The following is a 13,458-nucleotide window of genomic DNA, read 5'->3' as shown; positions in this document are numbered from 1 at the left end:
GTGTTCTAGAGCCTGCAAGCCACAACTACTGAGCCCGTGTGTCACAACTGCTGAGCCCTTGTGTCACAACTGCGGAGGCCCACGCACCACAACGAGAGGGGTCAACACAATGAGAAGCCCCATGCACTGCAATGAAGAGTACCTCCTGCTCGCCACAATTTGAGAAAGCCTGCATGCAGCAATGAAGACCCAACGCAGCCGAAAATAATAAATTTATATAAAGGAAGAAAAAAAATATTTGTTGGATTATAGCTGACTTTTTGTTACATTCACTAGTTTATATTATTTTTTAGATTCCACATGTAAGTGATATCATACAGTATTTGACTTATTTCACTTGTCCTGCTTTTTAAAGCAAATTTAGTTTAAAAATATGGCATCCCTAAGAAATGGCCCTCAAGTTTAAAAAAAAAATCCCTTTTGCGGTATGTGCGGGACGAATTTATCACAGGCTTTACTCCACACTAGCTTCAGCAGGTTCTGTCGGCCGCCGGGCCTCGCTCCTGTGAGTGAGGGACGCTCTGGTCTCCCTTTCCTCCTCTCTTCTCCTCCCGCGCCTAGAGAGCCCGCCCCCGTCCCCGCCTGCCCTTCCCGGCCACCCCCGCTCCGCGCCGACTTCGGCGCGCTGACGTCACACGCCCGCGCCAGGGACGCCCCACCCTCTGCCCTGGCTCCGGGATTTGGGGCGCCGCTTGTGGAGTCCTGAGCCTGAACCCGGAGCGCATCTCCGCGTTGCCGGGTAGCCAGCGCCCGCGTGGCGAGGCTGGGGGACGAACCGGCAGGGAGCACCCAGCCCCAATGCGCCCGGCCCGCGAGGCCGCCGGCAGCCGCCTCTGAGAAGTTGGGGGGCGGCGCCCGGGGAACACCCCACGCCACTGCAGCCGTTGCAGGGGGCTCGGAAACCGGTTTGTTTCGTCCGGCGGCGCAGACCCGTGTCCCGGGGCGTTGGCCGGGGTGGCGCGGGCTGCGGCCCAATGCCCTTTCTGGACCGCGGGGGGGTGCCTCGGGCTCGCTGAGCCCCGCGGGAAGGCGGCGACCCCCGGACGGTGCCCGCCCACGGCCTGGGTCCTGAGGTGAGCTGCGCTCGGGGCGGTGTGACGTGCGCGATGGTGGGGTCGCTCGGGAAACGGGAGAGCTTGCCTCGACTTCCGAGGTAGAGGCTGCGGGGTCCTCCCTGAAGTGCGCGGAAAATAGCACCAGTAGCCGCACCTCGTCAAGATGGGAGTTCTCCAAGGAACCATGTGTGTTACTCAGTACCCTTTGGACATTATTTAAAAAGCGATAGTGATCATGGAATTAAAATAAGAATAGAAGCGTTGGTATGAGTAAGAAGTCATTTACGTTGCTTATATCTTGTCTGCGATCTTTACGTATACCTTTTAACTAGAAAATGAGTAGCAGTTAACTGGCTGGCCCATGATCTTATATTTCACTTTCCATAGTTTGATTCAACAATTTGTTCATTCAAGGCATTGAAAATTCTAGGACTTGTAGAGTTCATCACAACTCTTTTTTTTTATGCGGGCCTGATTTTTGTTCTTTAATGTAAGATCCGCCCCCCCAAGAAGCAGAAATTTTTGTATTGCCAGGGTAAGTTACATCAGAAATAATTATGAAGGATTAAAAGTAATATCCAGTATATGCTAATAATGGCCTTTTCTTATGATGCAGCAGTATTGCAGAGATGATGGAGGGAAGCCAGATATGGAGAGAAGTAGTTCTTTGTTTCTGATTTAGATTTGTCTGAAATTAGAGCATCTGCAGATCTGTTTTAACGTTGCCCGCTTGTTTTTGGTGAGAGGTAAGGAGCCTGTTTTGTGGGAAAACAGGTTTTTGCACGTTAAGAGTCACCACTGGGAGTTTAGTAAAGGTTATGGAACTTGGCCACAGGAGTTCTTTTGAGGTCATTTTAATAATGCATTGACGTTGTACTCCAGGTATATTTTCCTCTGTCTAATCCCCTGGACTTGAATATATCCATTTCATGAATGTAAACCCTTTATTTACATGTTGGTACTTTCACTAGGGAAGCTGTTAATTGTTGTCTGAAGAGTCTTACAGAGAGGAATAGACTTGCAGAGAAGAACAACAAATATTTTGGAAAAACTCTGTATTAGGAATCCCGCTTTTGCTTTCTCCTTTTTTGAATTATGCGAAGTAAGACAGGGCCTTTCCTCATTGAGGAGTTAAACCGAGCCTCTCCCATAACCCAAAATGGTATTCATTATTTGGGGAGAACTATATGTGTAGATCCTGGTTGCAGACAGTACTCTGAGGGCTTCCTGAAATCTGTTGACACTTCTTTACCAGTGTTTCCCTTCAGGACAACTTGCTTGTGCATCAAATAGCTGAAGCAGCTGCAGAGGCTTAATGTTCCAGATTGGTGGGAATACAGCTTTTCATTCATATACTCTGACATTTTTCTCATTCGGTGCACAAAATTTTATTATGTCAAACATTTATTTATGGCTTAAAGGTGTTCTTAGTAAAAAGTGAGGAAAGATGTCTAACTTGACTAGAGGCTAAGATATTTTTTCTGGAGCGTAGTTGACATACTTGAAAAGAGTGATGCCGTATAGAAAAATTCGATGGACATTTACGTATTTTATTGTCTGAAGTTTGTGTTGGTGTAAAGCAAAGAAAATGGATTAATTTTTTTTCCATATGGCTACCTAGTTGTCTGAAAACTATTTATTTCAAAATCCATCTTTTCCTTACTGATTTAAAATGTCATGATGGTCATCTACCAAATTAAAAAAATTTTTTTGTATATTTCTGGACTTTCTATGATTTACCTGTCTAGTTCATAATTATTACTGCTTTATAATGTGTCTTGATATCAAGTAGAACAACTCTTCCTTCATTGCTTTTTTTTTTTTTCAGTATCTCTGGCTATTCTTTCTTCTTTTTTTCACATTAACTTTAAAAATCAGCTCGTCTGATCATCCTCACCCCCAGAGTTTGTGTTTTTACTAGGGAAGCATTAAATTTAGAGATTAAGAATTAAAATCTTTCGAATATTGAAACTTCCTTTCCTTTTCTTCCTTCCTTCCTTCTGGGCATGTCTTTTTGTTTTTTCTTCATTTTTTCTCTCTGTTCTTTTGTTGAATATATTCTGCTGGTTTATTTTCCAGATTACTAATCCTGCTGTATGCTGCCTGCTGTAAAACCCATGTAATGAGTTCTTAATTCCAGATATTTTATATTTTAGTTCTAGAAGTTCATTTAGTTTTTAAAAATAAATTTCAGTTCTTTGTTGAAGTTCTCCATCTTTTAAAAAATCACTTTTGTCCATCGTTTCCTCTTATTTTCTTGAACTTATTAATCAAGGTTATTTGAAGTCCCCTGCTGATAGCTCTGTATTTGAGTCGTTCGTGAGTCTGTTTCTGTCGTTAGGACTAGTCTGATTTAGTCTTGCCCTGTATCTGCACAATTTAGGAGTGGGCTGACTGACAGGAGAGGAATTTACGTGCACATTTTTGGCCTCCTGTTCCTTCTCCTCCTCCCCAGGATTTTGGCAGCCCTAAACTCTGATCTCTCTGTCCTCAGCCCATAAGACTGCTGCTTTCTACTCAAGCTCCATTCTGCTGTGCCACAGTTTGGAAAATGTCTTCAGGGAAAAGGCTGGGGTAATGTGGGACTCACTAGGATATTCCCACCTCTCAGTGAATTTCTTTCTGTTCTTTTATATATTTTACTCAGGGTTCGTGAATGTTTTTGGAGGCAGGGTGGTCTGGTACAAGCGCACCATCGTGGTCCGGAACAGTCTCACCGTTCATTATGTCAGCTTTCATTCAGTCTCCCAGACGGTATTTCCATTCTCAGCTGTGATGGGTGTTCCTAATCTGGAGACATCTCTCGCCTGCTGCCAAGATGGGAGGGGTGGTCGCCTGACTGGGAGATGGGATGGAGGAGCTGTGTGTCTGACAGCTTCTTACAAAGTCTCCACCAGTTATTGAGCTAGTCTGTAGTGGAAGTGACTTCCTCCCCACTCGTGGCTGAGGACACAGCTTTCTCTAGTTTCCTGAGTCAGTTGCTGCTTGCTCTTGTGTTTGTCAGCTTCCAGAATTTTATTGCCATTGCTGTCTCTCCTCTTCTGCCTTTCTGATCCTTTCAAGCTGTGTTAGCTGGGTTTAGGGAAGAAGCAGAGGTAAATATATATGTTCAGTCTGGTATCTTAAATTGTAAGTTGCAGTTTATTTTTTGACTTTTTAAAGATTTAGGCTAAAGATTTGGGGCATCTTTTGATTTTTCTGAACGAAAGGCTTTGGCCATCTCTCTGCCATTCCTACTCTTTGTGACTAATAGTGCAATTTAAAATTGTTGAAGTTTTCTACTTTCTGACCTACTTTAAAATTTTTTTCTCCTTGAGTCACAGACTTAGAATTCGTAGGGCCCTTAAGATAGTATTATATTTAAATCTTTAGTGTTTTTAGATGAAGAAACTAAGACCCAGGGAAGTCGGGTGGTTTGCTTTTGGTCACGTAACTTTCCTCTTCTGAATCCATTGCTTTGTTTGTCATATCACAAGACTCTTGGAAATCTTAAATATCAAAAAAAATCTCTAATTTTATACTTTGAATATCTTCAGTATCACATATGTATTACAGGGATTAAATTCATGTCATTGTTAGAGACCTTAAGATACTGTCAAGTTGGTATGCGATTTCCCTCTGACTTTGGAAGCTGAAGCATAGAAAGGACAAATATTTGTTTATAATTTGGGTTTATTACAGTAATGAAATTAGAACAGGATCCGTGTGCTTCTTCAGTTACATGTTACGACTATTTTGGATGTGTAAGCCTGTAGTACATTTTGTTGTTACCTTTTATTTCCTTTGGTTTAAAAATCTTCTAGAGTTGTTATTCAGCTGAGAAGTCTCCTGACTAGGAAGTAAGTACCCCAGTTACATATGCTTTAAGACGCTGAAATTACCTATCTTGCCGTGTTTTCCCCTTCACTTCGTCTGGCGTCCGATACTAGTCAAGTGTAGACTCTGCAGAATAGGGGGGGCTGTTGGTTGCTCTGCAACTCACCTACCATGCCTTTCATCGTCCAGAAAGCTGTCTGCGCTGGACGCTATTTGGTGGCAGTGAGAGCCGTCTTTCTTCATTTCCGGGGCAGTAGATCTCCTCCACTTCCCTGAGGTGCCAGAACACACTGTAGTCCTGTGGTGGGCAGCGGACTGCAGTGCTAGGACCCTCGGGGCCTCCATCTTGTTAGTGCGGTCCCTCGAAAGGAATTGGCAACTCCATTTTGGGGGAGGGCCAAATGGACTAATTGTGGGTTTTTTCTTGGCAAAAGTCACATAGTAATGATGGTTGTGAAGTAGTCTCACTGTACGCTTACTGTTTAATGTAATTTTTTTTGTTTTTTTGCGGTACGCGGGCCTCTCACTGCTGCGGCCTCACCCATTGCGGAGCACAGGCTCCGGACGCGCAGGCTCAGCGGCCATGGCTCACGGGCCCAGCCGCTCCGCGGCATGTGGGATCTTCCCGGACCGGGGCACGAACCCATGTCCCCTGCATCGGCAGGCGGACTCTCAACCACTGCGCCACCAGGGAAGCCCTATTTAATGTAATTTGATTTATGAAATTTAGTTTTCTAAGATAAGTTTATATTTTTTCTAAACAGCATAGTAATGTGATATCATGTCCTGGAGAAATCATTAAATTCTGGCTGGTGCTCAGAGAGCTATTATATTATGCCGGTTGACCAAACTTGGGCTTGAAAATATGTTTGGAGTGACTTTTCTTCTTTAACTCACTAGCGATGCTGTAGTGCTGTCATAATAGTTAATTTCTTGTTTCTCTTACAGCTGCTAAAAAAACATGTCATTTCTTACAGAAAGTTTGAAGTAGAAAAGTTTCCTGAGGTAGAAGAAGGCTCTTTGCCACAAATTTCTATTAAGCATGATTATTCCATTGATTTACCACAGGCAAAGTTGTGGCCTTTGAGTCTTAGAAGCCCAGGATACGAATTTTGTCATTTAAGGAGACTGGATCAATATATTAGAGGCAAAATAAAATTAAATTTAGTATTAATGGGTGAAATAAGCACATGAATTTGTTCACTTACAATGAGAGATATGGTAAACTGTCATAGAAATGGTAATATAGTCTTCATGACAAGCTCATTTTCTCCTAGAAGGGAATCATACACAGAAAGCCTGCGTGCTATGGAATGGAGATAGAAAAGAGCAAGTTATGTGAATCACTATTTTTCAAATTATTTATTTATACTTTATTTTTTATCGAAGTATAGTTGACTTACAATATTATATTAGTTTCAGGTGTGCAATATAAAGATTCAATTTTTTTATACATTACAAAGTGGCCACCATAAGTCTAGTTACAATCTGTCACCATATAAAGTTATTACAGTGCTATTGACTGTATTCCCTATGTTGTACATTACATCTTCATGACTTATTTGTTTTGTAACTGGAAGTTTGTACCTCTTAGTCTCCCTAACCTATTTCACTCATCCCCCACCGCCACCCCTCTAGCAACCACCAGTTTGTTCCCTGTGTCTGTGAATCTGTTTCTCTTTTGTTACATTTCTTCATTTGTTTTCTTTTATATATTTCATGTATAGGTGAAATCATACAGTATTTGTCCTTCTCTATCTGACTTTCTTCACTTAACGTAATGTCCATGTTATTGCAAATAGCAGATTTCATTTTCTCTCTCTCTTTTTTTTTTTTGGCTATGCCACGCGGCTTGCAAAATCTTCCCCAACCAGAGATTGAACCCGGGCCCCGGCAGTGAAAGCGCTAAGCCCTAACCACTGGACCACCAAGGAATCACCTCATTCTTTTTTATGACTGAGTAATAGTACATTGTATATATATATATACCAAGTCTTCTTTATCCATTCATCTATTGATGGACAATTCGGGTGCTTCCATGTCTTGGCTGTTTTAAATAATGCTGCATTGGGGTGCACATATCTTTTTTAATTAGTGTTTTTGGTTTCTTCAGACAAATGCCCGGAAGTGGCATTGCTGGATTATGTGGTAGTTCTATTTTTAATTATTTGAGGAACCTTCATACTGTTTTCCAGAGTATCTGCAGCAACTTACATTTCCACTGAGAGTGCATGAAGATTCCCTTTTCACTACATCCTCTCCAACACCCTTTTTTGGTTGTCTTTTTGATAATAGCCATTCTGACAGGAGTGACGTGATATCTCACTGTGGTTTTGATTTGCATTTCCCTGATGATTAGTGAAGTTGGGTATCTTTTCGCGTGTGTGTTGGCCATCTGTAGGTTTTCTTTGGAAAAATGTTTATTAAGAGTCAACCCACTTTTTAATGGTTTTTTTTTTTTATGTTGAGTTGTATGAGTTCTCTGTATATTTTGGATATTAACTCCTTATAAAGTATAATGTTTGCAAATACCTTCTCCCGTTCAGTAGACTGCCTTATTGTTTTGTGGATAGTTTCCTTTGCTATGCAAGTTTTTTAGTTTGATGTAGTTCCAAATGTTTTTTTTTTTGCTTCCATTTTCCTTGCCTGAGGAGAGGTATCTAAAAAAATAGTGCTAAGATTTCAAAGAGTATACTGCATATGTTTTCTTCTAGGAGTTTTATGGTTTGAGGTCTTACATTTAAGTCTTTAATTCATTTTGAGTTTATTTTTGTATATGGTATGAGAAAGTAGTCCAGTTTGATTCTTTTGCATGTGGCTGTCAAGTTTTCCCAACAACCTTTATTGAAGAGGCTGACTTTTCCCTGTTGTATATTCTTGCCTCCTTTGTCTTAGATTAATTTGCCCATATTAGTGTGGATGTATTTCTGGGCTTTCTAGTCTCTTCAGTTGATCTGTGTGTCCGTTTTTGTGCCAGTACCGTACTGTTTTGATTACTGTGGCTTTGTAGTATAGTTTGAAATCAGGGAGTGTGATACCTCCAACTTTGTTCTTCTTTTTCAAGATTGTTTTGGCTATTTTGGGCCTTTTATATTTCCATACAAATTTTAGAATTATTTGTTCTAGTTCTTTGAAAAATGCCATTGGTATTTTGATAGGGACTGTATTGAATCTGTAGATTCCCTTGGGGAGGATGGTCATTTTTACAATATTAAGTCTTCCAATCCCTGCGCACAGCATATCTTTCCATTTGTGTCATCTTCAGTTTCTTTCATCATTGTCATAGTTTTCTAAATACAGGTCTTTTATTGATACCTCCTTAGTCATATTTATTCCTAGGTATTTTATTCTTTTTGCCACAGTTGTAAATGAGATTTTTTTCTTAATTTCTCTGATAGTTCATTGTTAGTGTATAGAAATGCAACAGATTTCCGTATATTAATTTTGTATCCTGCACCTTTACTCAATTCATTTATTAGTTTTAATAGCTTTTTGGTGGTATCTGTAGGATTTTCTATATATCAGGTATTTCTAGTATCATGTCATATGCAAACAGTGATAGTTTTACTTCTTCCTTTCCAACTTGGATTCCTTTTATTTCTTCTTCTTGTATGATTGCTTTGGCTAGCAAAGCTACCAGTTGCTTTGATTTGACTTCCAATACTATGTCGAATAAAAATGGCAATATTTGGCATCCTTGTCTTGTTCCTGATCATAAAGAAAATCCTTTCAGCTTTTCACCGTTGAGTATGCTGTTGGCTGTAGGTTCATGTATGACTTCTATTATGTTGAGGTATGTTCCCTCTATACCCATTTTGCTGAGAGTTTTTATAGATGGATGTTGAATCCTGTCAAAAGCTTTTTCTTCATCTACTGCGATGATCCTATGGTTTTTATTCTTCACGTTTTTTTCATATGGTGTGTCACATTGGTTGATTGGCAGATATCTCACCAGCCTTAAATCCCTGAGTTAAATCCCACCTGATCATGGTATATGATTCTTTTAATGTATTGTTGAATTTGGTTTGCTTATATTTTGTTGAGAATTTTTGCATCTGTGTTCATCAGTGATATTGACTCTTAAAGTGATATTTTCCTTTTTTTGTGGTATCTTTGTCTGGTTTTGGTATCAGGTGATGTCGGCCTTGTAGAATGAGTTCATAAGTGTTCCTTCCTCTTCAGTTTTCTTTGACTAGCTTGAGAAGGATAGGTGTTAACTCTTTCTTCAGTGTGTTGTAGAATTCACCTTTGAAGCTGCCTGGTTGTGGACTTCTGTTTGTTGGGAGTTTTTTGATTAGTGATTCAATTTAATTATTGGTGAGCAGTCTTTTCATACTTTTTTTCCTTCCTGTTTCAGTCTTGGGAGGTTGTATGTTTCTAGAAACTTATCCATTTCTTTTAGGTTGTCTATTTTATTGGTATAAAATTATGTATAGTAATCACTTATGATCTTTTGTATTTCTGTGGTATCATTGTAACTTCTCTTTCATTTCAGATTTTATATATTCTTCTCTCTATTCATAAGTCTGGCTAGAGGTTTAGCAATTTTCTTTATTTTTTCAAAGATCCAACTCTTAGTTTCATTTATCTTTTCTATTTTTTTTAGTCTCTATTTCATTTATTTCTGCTGTGAACTCTGTTTTTTCCTTTTACTAACTTTGGGTTTTGTTCTTTTCGTAGTTCCTTTTGGTGTAAGGTTAGATGGTTTATTTGAGATTTCTTGTTTCCTGAGATAGTCTTGTATTGCTATAAACTTCCCTCTTAGAACTGCTTTTGCTGTGTCTCATGGATTTTGGATCATTGTGTTTTTGTTCTCATTTGTCTCCAGGTATTTTTTGATTTCATGTTCAATTTCTTTAGTGATGTATTTGTTGTTTAGTAACATATCTGCATTTTTTATTTTTTGCAGTTTTTTTCTTGTAATTGATTTCTAATCTCTGTTGTGATCAGAAAAGATGCTTGATATGATTTCACTCTTCTTAAATTTATTGAGACTTGTTTTGTGGCCTAGCATATGATGTATCTTGGAGAATGTTCCATGTGTGCTTGAAGAATGTGTGTTCTGCTTTTGGATAGAACGTTCTATATATATCTCTTAAGTCCATGTGATCTAATGTGTCATTTAAGGCCATTGTTTCCTTATTGATTTTCTGTCTGGGTAATCTGTCCATTGATGTAAGTGGGGTGTTAAATTTGCCTACTGTTATTGTGTTTCTGTCAGTTTCTTCCTTTATGTTTGTTAGTATTTGATTTAGGTATTTAGGTGCTCCTGTGTTGGGTGCATATATATTGACAATTGTTATATCTTCTTGTTAGATTGATCCCTTTATCATTGTCTATTGTTATTCTTTGTCTCTTGTTACAGTCTTTGTTTTAGAGTCTGTTGTCTGCTATAAGTATTGCTACCCCAGCTTTCTTTCCGTTTCCCTTTGCATAGAATACCTTTTTTCACCCTTTCACTTTCAGTCTGTGTGTGTCTTAACTCTGAAGTGAGTCTCTTGTAAGGCAGCATACATGCTGTGTCTTTTGATTGGAGCATTTAGTCCATTTACATTTACAGTAATTATTGATAGGTGTGTACTTATTGCTCTTTTGTTAATTGTTTTCTCATTCTTTTTTAAGTTCTTTTTTTTTTTTTTTCATTTGCTCTCTTCCCTTGTGATTTGATGGCTGCACAGTGTGCCTTGTGCAATCTTACTTCCCTGACCAGGGATCGAACCTGGGCCCATGGCAGTGAAGGTGCCGAGTCCTGACCACTGGACTGCCAGGGAATTCCCTTGATGGCTATCTTTAGTGTTATGTTTGGATGCCTTTCTCTTTTTTGTATATCTATCTATTATATGTTTGGTTTGTGGTTACCATGAAGTTCATATATAACAACCCCCTTCCCTCCCTAACCCTCTCTCCCCACTGTCTCTCCCCCTCCCCCTCCCCCTCCCCTCCCACTCCCCTCCCCTCCCCCTCTCTCCCTCCCTCCTTCCCTCTTGTCTCTCTCTCTCTCTATATATATATATATATATACACACACACACACATATATATGTGTGTGTGTGTGTATGTACTATGATTATTTTAAGTTGATGATCTCTTAAATCCTAATGCATTCTAACAATTTTGTGTTTTTTCTCCCTACCCCCCAAATTGAATGTTTTTGTCTTCATTTTTTTTGCATCTTTTTATGTATCCCTTAACTACTTATTGTGGATATAGATGATTTTACAACTTTTCTTTTTTAACCTTCCTGCTAGCTTTATAAGTGGTTTATCTACTACATTTACAGTATGTTTGCCTTTACCAATAAGATTTTTCCTTTTGTAATTTTCATATTTCTAGTTATGGTCTTTTCTTTTCCACTTAGAGAAGTCTTTGTACATTTCTTGTAAAGCCAGTTTAGTGGTGCTGAACTCTTTTCACTTTTGCTTTTCTGTAAAACTTCTTATCTCTCCTTCAGATCTGAATGATAGCCTTGCCAGGTAGAGTATTTTGGGTTATAGGCGTTTCCCTGTCATCATTTTGAATGTGTTATGCTACTCCCTTCTGGCCTGCAAAGATCAGCTGATGATCTTTTGGAAGTTCTCTTGTACATAACTAGTTGCCTTTCTTTTTTTTTTTTTTAAGATTTTTTTAATATGGACCATTTTTTAAAGTCTTTATTGAATTTGTTACAACATTGCTTCTGTTGTATGTTTTGGTTTATTTGGCTGCAAGGCATGTGGGATCTTAACTCCCCAACCAGGGATCGAACCTGCACCCTCTGCGTTGGAAGGCAAAGTCTTAACCACTGGACAACCAGGGAAGTCCCATAACTAGTTGCTTTTCTTTTGCTGCTTTTTTAAAAAAATTTTATTTATTTTTGGCTGTGTTGGGTCTTCATTGCTGTGCACGGGTTTTTTCTAGTTGCGGCGAGTGGGGGCCACTCTTCTTTGCAGTGCGTGGACCTCTATTTGCGATGGTTTCTCCTGTCATGGAGCATGGGCTCCAGGTGCACGAGCTTCAGTAGTTGTGGCTCACGGGCTCTAGAGTGCAGGCTCAGTAGTTGTGGCACACAGGCCCAGTCACTCTGTGGCATGTGGGATCCTCCCGGACCAGGGCTCGAACCCATGTCCCCTGCATTGGTGGGCAGACTGTTAACCACTGCTCCACCAGGGAAGCCTTCTTTTGCTGTTTTTAAGGTTCTGTCTTAATCTTTAATTTTTGCCATTTTCATTTTAATGTTTCTTGCTGTGGACCTCTTTGGTTTTATCTTGTTGGGGACTCTCTGTACTTCTTGGACCCGGATATGTTTTCTTTCCCAGGTTAGGGAAATGTTCAGCTATTATTTCTTCAAATAAGTTCTCTTCCCCTTTCTCTGTCTCTTCTCCTCCTGGGACCCCTTATAATGCTAATGTTACACATTGGATGTTGTCTTAGCGGTTTCTTAAACTATCTTCATTTTTAAAAATTATTTTTTCTTTTTTCTCTTCAGCTGGGTGATTTCAACTACTCTGTCTTCCAGTTTGTTGCTCTGTTCCTCTGTATCATCTACTCTACTGTTTATTCCTTTTAGTGTATTTTTTATTTCAGTGATTGTATTCTTCATATTTGTTGGTTTTTTTCCTTATGTTTTTTAACTCCTTGTCACACTTCTAAGAGTGTTCATCCATTTTTCTCCTGAATTTATTGAGCATCTGTATGATCGTGACCTTGAACTCTTTATTGGGTAGATTGCTTATCTCCATTTTGCTTAGTCCTTCTGGGGTTTTGTCTTGTTTCTTCCTATGGTGTGTATTCCTCTGTCTCCTCATTTTACTGAATTAATTATCTATCTTTATTTCTATGAATTAGGTCGGTTGTGTTTCCCAATCTTGGACAAGTGGCTTTGTGTAGGCGTTGTCCTATGGGGCCCAGTGGCACACTCCTCTTTGGTCACAAGAGCTATGTGCTCTAGGAGTGTCCCTTATGTGGGCCCTTCTTTTTTGGTGGGGCTGCCCTGTGGCCTGGTTGATTGTCAGGTCCTGCCTCCTGTGGTGGCTGCCACTGGTGGGTGGGGCTGGGTACTAGCGTAGCTGACTACAGGTCCCCAGGGGGTGGCCTCCAGGGCTGTTGCCATCTGGTTAGTGGTTGGGTAAGCTCCTGTTGCTAATAGGCTAGAGGGAGGACTCCAAGCTGGCTTTTGTACCATCAGTGTCTTCGTGGAAGAACAGACTTCCAAAAATGGCTGCTGCGAGCGTCTGTGTCCCCAGGGGAGTCCCAGTGGCCCTCCTGCCTCTCCAGGGGGCTCTCCAAGATTAGCAGGTGGGTTTGATATAAGCTTCTTTCAAATTATTGCTTCTCAGAGCTGTATCTCAGAGTGGGTGAGATTTTGTGTGCGCCCCCTAAGAGTAGAGTCTTTTTTTTCTACAGCACTCTGCCTCTCTTGTATGCAAGCTCTGCTGGTCTTCAAAGCCAGGTATTCTGGGGGCTCATCAACCTGGTGCAGGAGCCCTGGGCTGGGGAGCCTCATGTGGGGCTTGAACTCCTTGCTTCTCGGGGAGAACTTCTGCATTTGTGATTATTCTCCTATTTGTGGGTTACCTGCCCATGGCTGTGCGTCTTGTCTATACTGGGT

The 13,458-nt window shown here is 40.3% G+C and overlaps 1 protein-coding gene across 5 annotated transcripts in view; it reads left to right on the top strand.

The window, feature by feature from the left end:
• Positions 1–610: 610 nt before the first annotated feature.
• Positions 611–13,458, top strand: part of NEK1 (NIMA related kinase 1) — a 213,806-nt gene continuing 200,958 nt past the window's right edge. For 2 of the 5 annotated variants that reach the window (XM_089912680.1, XM_022594861.3), the window contains exon 1: positions 614–1,073. The gene's annotated coding sequence lies outside the window, so the exon portion shown is untranslated. The other 3 variants (XM_089912681.1, XM_089912677.1, XM_089912678.1) reach the window with 3 other exon arrangements.

Source organism: Delphinapterus leucas, chromosome 6 (assembly GCF_059928025.1).
Source record: "Delphinapterus leucas isolate spDelLeu-1000000601 "Yukka" chromosome 6, BTC_Dleu_Yukka2, whole genome shotgun sequence".
Classification (NCBI taxonomy): Eukaryota; Metazoa; Chordata; class Mammalia; order Artiodactyla; family Monodontidae; genus Delphinapterus; species Delphinapterus leucas.
The sequence above is the reverse complement of the archived record's forward strand: the minus strand, read 5'-3'. Positions and strand labels throughout refer to the sequence as shown.